The following is a 12,966-nucleotide window of genomic DNA, read 5'->3' as shown; positions in this document are numbered from 1 at the left end:
ACGGCGATTTCTTATCACGGAAGGCGTCGGCCACCACTGTTGATGATTTTTATTGTAAATTTACGAGGTGGCGGCGTTAGAACCCGAGCGCGAGGACGTTTTGGTTAGTAATCAAAGACGCTACGCCTAGACCACGATTGGTGTGCCCCTTAGCCAGCGTAGAATTTATAAAAATGGTAATTGATGCTCTTGGAAAAGAGAAATGCGTCATAGGCATATGTTTAGATCTTCCTAAGGCTTTTGATACTCTAGACCATAAGATTCTAGTAAATAAGCTAAAAGCATTAGGAATAAGGGGTAATAACAGATAGCATACAAAGAGTAGATGAGGCAGAACATTAGGACCATCGACGTAGTATCGATATAAAGGCGTCCAGGAGTGAGCAGCATAATCTGGCGAGGAATGACCGATAGATACACGCACGGTGCGTGTAGTATCTGAGTGCGTGCTTTCCGTATGTAGAAAGGCGCGTGATATATCTGAGTTTGACCAAGGGCAGATTGTGATGGCCTAGAGGCTCTGCACGAACATATCTGAAACTGCACGACTTGTAGGGTTTTGCGAGGAGTGCTGCGGTGAGTGTCTTCGACAGGTGGCGAAACCAAGGTCAAACCACGTTCAGATGTCGTTGGATTGGGTAGGCACCCCTCATTAAAGATTTCGGACATTGTAGGCTGGAAAGACTGGTAAAAGAGGACAGGCGGCGAATTGTGGCGGAACTAACATCAGACTTGAATGCTTGGCACAGTACAAGTGTGTCTCCACAGCCAACGACCCATGCATGTGCCCATGTTAACATCACCGTATCGGCAACTACGACGGAAACGGGCACGTGACAGTCGGCGCTGGGCGTTGGCGAAGTGGCAGAGCACTGCATGGTCTGATGAACTTGCACAGCGCTCGTAAGTTGGACCCAGTAAATTACGCAATATACACAGGCAGTAGTTTTACGCAAAACGGCACAAAATGGTTCAAATGGCACTGAGCACTATGGGGCTTAAAATTTCAGGTCATCAGTCCCCTAGAACTACTTAAACCTAACTAACCTAAGGACATCACACACATCCATGCCCGAGGCAGGATTCGTACCTGTGACAGTAGCGGTCGCGCGGTTCCAGACTGAAGCGCCTAGAACTACTCGTGATGACTGGGTGTTGTGTGATGTCCTTAGGTTAGTTAGGTTTAAGTAGTTCTAAGTTCTAGGGGACTGATGACCATAGATGTTAAGTCCCATAGTGCTCAGAGCCTAGAACCGCTCGGCCACCAACGACCGGCAAACAGCACATACAGGGCGAAGAACTCCCACACACAAAACGCGATAGCACATTTGAGATACCACAGCTCACCGCGAAAGTCGTAAAGGGCCACTCAACAGTTACAAGAACGATCCTGGATGGGTAAAAAGCTTACACTTCAGAATTAACACAGCTGAAAGTGACAACGGCATTGTGATAGGTTACAGGCGGTCGTATTCAGGCCTTTGCAGGGCTACATTGTCCTCCACACGTAGCATGGCCCCAGTTCCGCTTTTAGCGTCAAGTCTCACGTCACGTCGTCCACTCACAAACGTTGCTTCCGAAGTCGGCCAAAATAAACTCTGGGCTCTTACGGCCCACCATCGACCACAGCACGACCAGCAATGCAACGACGACGACTGACAGGGTCACTGCCATCTCTCGGCAACCAGCGTACCTTCCAGCGCGTCTCGCTGCTACGCCGATTCCCCCTTTCGAGTCCGCCTCTGTAGCGTGGCGATAGCGTTTCCGCCTACCACGCAGGGGGCCCGGGTTCGATTCCCAGCAGGGGACTGGGTGTTGTGTGTTGTTCATCATCATTGACCCGCAAGTCGCCGAAGTGGCGTCAACTAAAGAGGACTTGCAGTACGGCAGTCGATCTCCCCAACATGGGGCCTCCCGGCCAACAATGCTATACGCTCATTTCCATTTCCCCCTTTCGAATCGTTTCTCGCGCACCTAAATCAGCGATCGCAACCAATCGCACCGCGGCAAAGCGCGGGCACAAGAAAGGACACACTAACCGCTCCAGAGATAGGTTACGACTCATAGCCGGATAAATTAAATGCTTTCCAAGAAAACAAAAATTGCAGTTGGTTTTTGCACGCAGTTTGTAGACTTAGTCAAGACCTATTACGATTGTAAGGAAAATAAAATTTAAGTGATCTGGACGTGTAGAAAGGTGAATGGATTGTAAATGAACAGAGAGACAGTCAGTGTTGCATTTCGAGGGAGGATGAACACAGACACTCCGAGCTAATGGGAAGTGGGCAGATATAAAATATGCAGCAGCTACGTGGATGTGTATCTTCGGGAACTGTATTGTTTCGTGTAGTCTATCCAACAGTGAATGTCAAAAGGCTAATGTACAAGCGATCATCAATCAGTACTTGAATCCTCTAGAGGTGATATGCAGATCGGACCTATACCAGCAGTAACTGCAATTTTTAAAACTGTGGATTTTGCAGAAATTAAATATTCTACTCAAAGGGTGTTAATCATTAGCAGCTCGGTTTCGTAGGAACTTGGTGTGTTTAGAAAATATTTTCAGTTTTTCTCTACGAGAACACCACCTATACCCTGGTCTCTCAATCTATCGCTGCCTGTTGTACTCCATCGCCGTGTATGAAGATAGGCTATTACTACCTAGATAACAGTTTGGTTAAAATCTAAATTGTCTTGGTGCCAAAATCGATGTTTGTATAAGAAAAACATTTCCGACGACAAAATTTCTCTATCCCTCCACCCGCACCCCCTCCCCCCCCCCTCTCTCTCTCTCTCTCTCTCTCTCTCTCTCTCTCTCTCTCTCTCTCTCTCTCTCTCCTTCTCCTTTTTTTGATGTAGTCTCACAGTATATCCTCGGTAGTCTTAAAGTGATGCCTATACACAAATCTGACAAAATGTTGTCATTGAAGCTCCAAAACACCTCTTCCCACGGACCTTTCGTGTGACGCTGTAGTTCAAAACTTCTTCGAATGTGACTATATGTCGAGCTATTGATTCTCGACCGTATCGCGAATTCGTGAAGTGTCATCGCTGGTCGTAATGCAGTCCCGAGTGACTTCTCATAGCCTCCAAGTAGATTTATCGATACTTGTCCTCGATGCGCCCGTTTTTATTTCTGTTTAGACTTTATTGGTAACGTACGTGACAACTGGTGAATTGTGTACACTACATTTGAATGACAGAGCCGTACACTGTGACCAACGTTGCTCTTGCACCTGTTAAAATATATATGTTACGGCAGTGCACTTCAGTGAAATCTGAGGTCATCAGAAAATGTGCTTCTCTACTTCGTACTGTTGTTGTCATTGCCATTGCCTGAAAATGTATTTTATTTGTCTTTAAGATAATTCAGCATGCAACACGTAAACTTCAATTTAAAGCAGCGATCAGTCAGTGTGTGAACGAAATGCCTCACGATTCATTCTTGATTGTTCTGCGCGTCTTTCATTGCACCTGCGAGGGCAAAGGGGTCGAGGACTCTCTGGAAGAGATTCAACACTTTGCTTCTTTGCTTTCTTTTTCTGTACTTCAGTGGTCTCCTAACTCCTACAACTTGCAAAAGTTAACTCTCATTCGTGACGTGCTGTAAGGTGCTTATCTTGAGACTCTCTTCCCCGAAGTTTCTAAAGCCCTGCGTACTTCCTACGGCTTAAAAATTATACGGAAAGTTAGCTCCACTCTGTTTCCCTCTGCGTCCACAATTAATATAAGCCAATGTCGACTTCTATAAAATGACATATCGTACCATTATCTTTAGAGATGAGTGAGCACCATCAGCTAGTAATGTAGTACGTATCTCGCTGTAGGTGCAGTCTTTCTGGGAAACTCTTGGCTTCAGTTTGAAGCACTACTGAAAATCTGTGAGGATAACTAACATTTTATACTGATGGATTTGTCAGGTAATCCAACTTGGAGAGAGATTTTGTGTGAGGGGCTATGTTGCTGGTTAGAGATGCAAGTTGCAGTAACATAGAATAATTAAAGAAATGGGAAATGCATGTGCCGTTTTTGACCAGTAACAATAGTACTGGTAATTATATGTGGAAAAGTGTCACAGAATATGAGAAATTCGGGAAAGGAGCGAATTGAAGAGTGTGAGCTGTGGCGTTAAGGACTTACACTGATAATTAAGTTAACTGATGGTTGTTGTTGTTGTGGTCTTCAGTCCAGAGACTGGTTTGATGCAGCTCTCCATGCTACGCTATCCTGTGCAAGCTTCTTCATCTCCTAGTACCTACTGCAACCTACATCCTTCTGAATCTGTTTAGTGTATTCATCTCTTGGTCTCCCTCTACGATTTTTACCCTCCACGCTGCCCTCCAATTATAAATTGATGATCCCTTGATGCCTCAGAACATGTCCTACCAACCGATACCTTCTTTTATTCAAGTTGTGCGACAAAATTCTCTTCTCCCCAGTTCTGTTCAGTACCTCCTCATTAGTTATCTGATCTTTCCGCTGCTCGTGGTCTCGCGGTAGCGTTCTCGCTTCCCGAGAAGGGGTCCCGGGTTCGATTCCCAGCGGGGTCAGGGATTTTTCCTGCCTCGAGATGACTGGGTGTTGTTGTGTCGCCTTCATCATCATCATCATTCATCCCCATCCCGGTCGGAGGAAAGCAAACCCCCTCCACTAGGACCTTGCCTAGTAAAGTGGTGCGGGTCTCCCGCATCGTTCCCCTACGCTCTGGAAAGAAGCATGGGACTTCATTTCCAGTTATGTGATCTACCCATCTAATCTTCAGCATTCTTATGTAGCACCACATTTCTAAAGCTTCCATTCTCTTCTTCTCTAAACTTTTTATCGTCCACGTTTCACTTCCATACATGGCTACACTCCATACAAATACTTTAAGAAAAGACTTCCTCACACTTAAATCTATACTGGATGTTAACAAATTTCTCTTCTTCAGAAACGCTTTCCTTGCCGTTGCCAGTCTACATTTTATATCCTCTCTACTTCGACCATAATCAGTTATTTTGCTCCCCAAATAGCAAAACTCCTTTACTACTTTAAGTGTCTCATTTCCTAATCTAATACCCTCAGCATCACCCGATTTAATTCGACTACATTCCACTATCCTCGTTTTGCTTTTGTTGATGTTCATCTTATATCCTTCTTTCAAGATATTGTCCATTCCGTTCAACTGCTCTTCCAGCTCCTTTGCAGTCTTTGAGAGAATAACAATGTCGACGGCGAACCTCAAAGTTTTTATTTCTTCCCCATGGATTTTAAGTCCTACTCCGAATTTTTCTTTTGTTTCCGTTACTGTTTGCTCAATACACAGATTGAATAACGTCTGGGATAGGCTACAAACCTGTCTCACTCCCTTCCCAACCACTGCTTCCCTGTCATTGCCCTCGACTCTTATAACTGGCATCTGGTTTCTGTACAAATTGTAAATAGCCTTTCGCTCTCTGTATTTTACCCCTGCCACCTTCAGAATTTCACGAAGAGTATTCCAGTCAACATTGTCAAAAGCCTTCTGTAAGTCTAACGAATACTTGAAACGTAGATTTGCCTTTCCTTAATCTATTTTCTACGATAAATCGTGGGGTCAGTATTGCCTCACGTGTTCCAACATTTCTACGGAATCCAAACTGTTCTTCCCCGTGGTCGGCTTCTACCAGTTTTTCCATTGGTCTGTAAAGAGTTCGTGTTAGTTTTTTGCAGCCGTGGCTTATTAAACTGATAATTCGGCAATTTTCACACCTGTCAACACCTGCTTCCTTTGGGATTGGAATTATTATATTCTTCTTGCATTGATGGTATAAGCAATGAAATATTACTCCGCAGGGTCGGCGACGAAACTAAGGAACACGAATGTTGACAGAGAAAGTTTTGTCAAAGAGAGAGACTGGAATATATACAGCTAACACTTACGCCATATTCATGGGCCACACCTACATTGATGTACTTATACTTTATAAAAAATTTTCATGCATTACAAAGAAATATTTAAACAAACAGTTCACATCTTTCTATCTCACACCAATATTTAAAAACGGTAGTATGCCCATACTGTAGTAAGCATCTCAAAATGAAGAGCATCTCTTTGGAAGAATACCATTTCTGTGTTGGCCTCCCCTCGTGTTTCACCGTCAAAGTCTTGAGACGTAAGGCATAAATCTTGCACCTGGCCTCTCCAACCAGAACATCAGTCAGCAAATTGTGGCGAGCTGGTTATTCTCTCACAAGCAGTCCGCCTGCCTGGATCGTCTGATGTCGTCTGCACTCTTCCATGGTACGTACTGGTTTCACCCACAAAAGCAGCTGTTAAGAAAATTCTGCTAAATACCTACCACGCAAATGCCACATAAATCCAGTCCATGTGAAGTAGCAGCAAGTTAGTTAAATTAGCGAGCGTTCGGGATTCTTGCATCACTCGTTTGAAAAAAATGTATAACATTTTCTTTATGTTGGTTTATCGTCTTTAAAACATGGAAAATGGCTAGCAAGTCCGTATTTATAATCCCGACATCAATTACGCAATGTTGCGATTTGTCTCTGTTACAAGTTCACGCATGAAAGCAGCCAAAATATATGTTGTCCGACCCGATATCTTGAACGTCCTAAAAAGTCACTGACCCACGATTACTTGCGAGTTACCACACTCAGCCGTTTAGTAGGCCTCTTATAAAGAAGTGGTTGCCATAACAACTCGTACTATGCACGAAACACGCCACGCGGAGTTTACGTAGGGAGTAGTATATGAAATGTTTACACGCGAATTTATTCTAAAATAAGCCACTCACAAAGGCCAAACGTTCACAAAATACTCAATACTGTGTTGGCTTTTCGACAACGACACGAGAACCGATCAAACGCATGAATTTCTCCATTTGGTACCGATTTTATCGGCGGATTAACATCGGTGTTTCCCAGAAGACGACTACCGAGCGACTCTCTCGACTCAGAGCTGAGGCAAAAAGCCCTACTCTAATGCGCGGAAAATTCTGAATTCATTTTGGCTAGTATGTTAGGCAGGCAATCAGATTACCTCGAGCACTTCTGTACACGCGACATCTCTAATGTGTGCAGATCAGATTACCACAGGTAATTTGCACCAGATATCTCGCAACTCCTGCATTAATTCCACAGTCAATCTGTAATTATATGTGTTGGTTTTTTTTTTTTTTTTTTCAAATGGACTTGTAGTCCGGGGTGATATGTTACAATACAGCATCACCGGTCTATTGCGGTCTAACTGTGTTGGTGAGGCAGTAAATTTCCACTTTGGAGGTGTGGCGGTGGGACTTGTAGTCCCGTACCACCCTCTGACGGTGATAGTGCGACATCAGTCACGCAGAAAAATTTTGCCTAACACGGGCGGGTGAGAGTGTGTCGGTGGGGCTTGCACAATACAGCATCACCGGTCTATTGCGGTCTAACTGTGTTGGTGGGGCAGTAAATTTGCACAGGGCAGTGACTGCGTCACTGCAATTCACTTTGGAGGTGTGGCGATGGGGCTTATGGTCCCGTACCACCCTCTGACGGTGATGGTACGACGTCAATGACGCAAAAAAATTTTGCCTAACATGTCCGGGTGGGAGTGTGGCGGTGGAACTTGTCGTCCCGGGCCGATATTTAATTTTATTTGATTAGTGTCTTCTAATATAAAAACATCTTGTCGGGAAAAGTAGCTGCGAGAAGCTGAATAGAATGAGCAATGTAACGAGTACAGAATATGGATGAATATGGATTGAAAAGTAAATCGAAGAAAGAAGAAAATAATGAGAACTGGGAGAAATTTAACATCAGGACTGATGGTCATGAAGTAGATGAATTTAAGAAATTCTGCTATCTAGGAAGTAAAATAACGAATGATGGACGGAGCAGACTAGCTGTAACAGAAACGACATTCCTCTCCAAGAGAAGTCTATTAGTATCAAATATAGGTCTTAATTTGAGGAAGAAAATTCTGAGAGTGTACGTCTGGACCAGAGCATTGTGTGGTAGTTAGACATGGACCGTGGGAAAACAGGAACAGAAGGGAAACGAAGCATTTCAGATGTGGTGCTATAGACGAATGTTGAGAATTAAGTTGACTAGTAAGGTGAGGAATGAGGAGGTTCTGCGCAGAAACGGAGAGAAAAGGAATAAGTGGGACATACTGACAAAGAGAAGGGATAGGACGATAGGACGTCTGTTAAGGCATTAGGGAATGACTTCCTTGGTACTAGAGGGAGCTGTAAAAGGCAAAAACTGTAGAGAAAGATATTGAAATACATCCAGCAAATAATTAAGGTTGTGGGTTGGAAGCGCTACTTTGAGATGAAGAGATTGGCACAGGAGAGGAATTCGTGGCTGGCCGCAGCAAACAAGTCAGAGAACTGATGACAAAAAATGCAGACATGACTCACGACACGCCCTCATAGCTTCCATCAGTAGCCGTTTCCTACTCCGCAAACTCTCCTGCAAACCTTGCGGGTCTAGAACCTTTGAACTCTGTATGATATTGCGTGTCCATTGGAGGGCACCCAGCTGCGGACAGGAAGCGTTAAAAGTCTACGTCACAGCGTCGGATGCAGTATTAGCTGATATTAGACTAGGCGCGATTTACTGGCTCGCTCGCTCAACTCAACAGAGAAACTGCGTTTCTACACCTATTAACTCGTACTGGGTTTGTAAGTACAAACGAGAATTTCATCTTCTACTGGAAACCACAATTATGGAATTTTACTGTTATTTGTCCTACACTGACAGGAAGTGCATGGGCCTAGTAATGATTTGTCACAGCTGTACAACAAAATTAAAAATGGTTCTAATGGCTCTGAGCACTAAGGGACTTAACATCTGAGGTCATCAGTCATCTAGAACTTAGAACTACTTAAACCTAACTAATCTAAGGACATCACATACATCCATGCCCGAGGCAGGATTCGAACCTGCGACCGTAGCGGTCGAGCGGTTCCAGACTGAAGCTCCTAGAACCGCTCGGCCACATCGGTCGACCCAACAAAATTAAAATCATGTCAAAATCTTTATCATTTGCATAAGGCACCACATCTTGTATGAAATGAGAACTGTTACACAGAAGAGACTAAATGCTACAAACAAGCCGTTATACCATTTACGTTGAGAATTGATTTTAAATTTTCTTGTGCAAGTAGTAATCAGTAAGACTATAATAGCAGATTCCAGTAGGAGTTGCTGTTCTCGTTAGTACGTACACACCCTCTTGCCAGTTAACAGGTTTAGAAACGGATTGTGCCTGCTGAGTAAAGCGAGCGACCGAGCTCTGGCCTACCTCCATGACGTACGAACCGCGGCCTTTACGTGGGCCTCGCTTGTGAGCAGTGCAACAGAGACACAGACAAATCGAGTCGTGCACACACACTATACGCTAATTACTGTTTACCATAGCCTACAGTGTCCACCTGATAGGCCGAGAGTTGTTGAGGCAACTGCTTCTCTTCCATCAACACCATGTTTTCCTGTAATTAACTAGTGCCTACCGTGATGCGGAAATTTTTCACTCTGAAACCACTAACGCCGAGTCCCCCGTAAAAGCATTTAGTCTACTGGTGCCACATAAACAAACGTAAAATGTAGGCTGAAATGTTCATAGTCAGTAGCTAACTGTGCTTTAATGTACATCAGGGACAAGAGTGGAGAGGATGGAAGAGATGTACATCTACATTTACATCGATATCCGGCAATCCACCTTATGCCAATGGCATACCGTACCACTATTAGTCATTTCCTAGCGGGTTCCATTCGCGAACAGAATGAGAAAAAACACTTCTGTGTGCCTCCAGATGTGCCATAATTTATCTTATCTTCAAGGTCCTCATGCGCAGTGTATGTTGGAGGCAACAGAATAGTCATGCAGTCAGCTTCAAATGCGATTCGATAGATTTTGTAAATAGTATTCCTCGAATGTCACTTTCCCTCAAGGGATTCCGATTTGAGTTCCCGAAGCATCTCGTGACACTTGGGTGTTGTTCGAAACTACTATTAACCAATCTAGCAGCCCGCCTTTGAAATGTTTTGATATATTCCCTTAACCCGAACTGGTACGGCTCCCAGACACTCGGGTAGTACTGAGGAATAGGTCGCACGACCGTCCAATATGCAATTTCCTTTACAGATGGACTATACTTTACTAAAACAAACCGAGGACGACCATATGCCTTCCATAATGTGATCCTCACATGCTAGTTCCATTTCATATCGCTTTGCAACGCTGTGATTATCAGGAACGATTAAAAGTGTTAAATATTCTAAAAATGATGTCTACGGTTATTGGGGATTAATGTTACATTGCCATCCTCTGGGATGGATATACTTTATACTAGTCTCATGGGCAACGGGGAAGGTGGCCAAAAGTTAAAAGTTATTAGAAACGAAAAATGATATCAGAGGAGCGAACGATAAATACTGCAACGAGACTGAGGCAGACTGTAAGGTAAAGAATAAGCGGGTGTGTTTGGGGCTACGTGACCAACCGGCTGTGATGCCGAGTGACAAGCACAAGTTGGCAGGGCGCCAGAGGGGCGCATTCCTGAGCTGCTTTTCGCTGCAGCTGCTGCACTGGTGAGGCATTCTTCCCTGCCGTCCCCTCTCGAGAGGATACATTTTAAAAATGGACACACTTAACCGTGATGATAGCCCCTGGCGGAAATATTGAGTTCTTAATACAAAAATTATAAGCACATTGAGCGACATAATCCATGTTGTTGTTGTTGTGGTCTTCAGTCCTGAGACTGGTTTGATGCAGCTCTCCATGCTACTCTATCCTGTACAAGCCTCTTCATCTCCCAGTACCTACCGCAACCTACATCCTTCTGAATCTGCTTAGTGTATTCATCTCTTGGTCTCCCTCTACGATTTTTACCCTCCACGCTGCCCTCCAATACTAAATTGGTGATCCCTTGATGCCTCAGAACATGTCCTACCAATCGATCCCTACTTCTAGTCAAGTTGTGCCACAAACTTCTCTTCTCCCCAATCCTATTCAATACTTCCTCATTAGTTATGTGATCTACCCATCTAATCTTTAGCATTCTTCTGTAGCACCACAATTCCAAAGTTTCTATTCTCTTCTTGTCCAAACTATTTATCGTCCATGTTTCACTTCCATACATGGCTACACTCCATACAAATACTTTCAGAAAAGTCTTCCTCACACTTAAATCTATACTCGATGTTAACAAATTTCTCTTCTTCAGAAACGCTTTCCTTGCCATTGCAAGTCTACATTTTATATCCTCTCTACTTCGAACATCATCAGTTATTTTGCTCCCCAAATAGCAAAACACCTTTACTACTTTAAGTGTCTCATTTCCTAATCTAATTCCCTCAGCATCACCCGACTTATTCGACTACATTCCATTATATTCGTTTTGCTTTTGTTGATGTTCATCTTATATCCACCCTTCAAGACACTATCCATTCCGTTCAACTGCTCTTCCAAGTCCTTTGCTGTCTCTGATACAATTACAATGTCATCGGCGAACCTCAAAGTTTTTATTTCTTCTCCATGGATTTTAATACCTTCTCCGAATTTTTCTTTTGTTTCCTTCAATGCTTGCTCAATATACAGATTGAATAACATCGGGGATAGGCTACAGCCGTGTCTCACTCCCTTCCTAACCACTGCTTCCCTTTCATGCCCCTCGACTCTTATAACTGCCATCTGGTTTCTGTACAAATTGTAAATAGCCTTTCGCTCCCAGTATTTTACCCCTGCCACCTTCAGAATTTGAAAGAGTATTCCAGTCAACATTGTCAAAAGCTTTCTCTAAGTCTACAAATGCTAGAAACGTAGGTTTGCCCTTCCTTAATCTAGCTTCTAAGATGAGTCGTAGGGTTAGTATTGCCTCACGTGTTCCAGCATTTCTACGGAATCCAAACTAATCTTCCCCGAGGTCGGCTTCTACTACTTTTTCCATTCGTCTGTAAATAATTCGTGTTAATATTTTGCAGCTGTGACTTATTAAGCTGATAGTTCGGTAATTTTCACATCTGTCAACACCTTCTTTCTTTGGGATTGGAATTATTATATTCTTCTTGAAGTCTGAGGGTATTTCGCCTGTTTCATACATCTTGCTCACCAGATGGTAGAGTTTTGTCAGGACTGGCTCTCCCAAGGCCGTCAGTAGTTCCAATGGAATGTTGTCTACTCCGGGGGCCTTGTTTCGAGTCAGGTCTTTCAGTGCTCTGTCAAACTCTTCACGCAGTATCGTATCTCCTATTTCATCTTCATCTACATCCTCTTCCATTTCCATAATATTGTCCTCAAGTACATCGCCCTTGTATAGACCTTCTATATACTCCTTCCACCTTTCTGCTTTCCCTTCTTTGCTTAGAACTGGGTTTCCATCTGAGCTCTTGATGTTTATGCAAGTGGTTCTCTTATCTCCAAAGGTCTCTTTAATTTTCCTGTAGGCAGTACCTATCTTACCCCTAGTGAGATAAGCCTCGACATCCTTACATTTGTCCTCTAGCCATCCCTGCTTAGCCATTTTGCAGTTCCTGTCGATCTCATTTTGAGACGTTTGTATTCCTTTTTGCCTGCTTCATTTACTGCATTTTTATATTTTCTCCTTTCATCAATTAAATTCAATATATCTTCTGTTACCCAAGGATTTCTACTAGCCCTCGTCTTTTTACCTACTTGATCCTCTGCTGCCTTCACTATTTCATCCCTCAAAGCTACCCACTCTTCTTCTACTGTATTTCTTTCCCCCATTCCTGTCAATTGTTCCCATATGCTCTCCCTGAAACTCTGTACAACCTCTGGTACTTTCAGTTTATCCAGGTTCCATCTCCTTAAATTCCCACCTTTTTGCAGTTTCTTCAGTTTTAATCTACAGGTCATAACCAATAGATAGTCCACATCTGCCCCTCGAAATGTTTTACAATTTAAAACCTGGTTGCTAAATCTCTGTCTTACCATTAGACAATCTGTCTGAAAACTGTCAGTATCTCCAGGCTTCTTCC

The sequence above is a fragment of the Schistocerca serialis genome, chromosome 2 (genome assembly GCF_023864345.2).
Source record: "Schistocerca serialis cubense isolate TAMUIC-IGC-003099 chromosome 2, iqSchSeri2.2, whole genome shotgun sequence".
Classification (NCBI taxonomy): domain Eukaryota; kingdom Metazoa; phylum Arthropoda; class Insecta; order Orthoptera; family Acrididae; genus Schistocerca; species Schistocerca serialis.
This window is presented reverse-complemented; position numbering follows the sequence as displayed.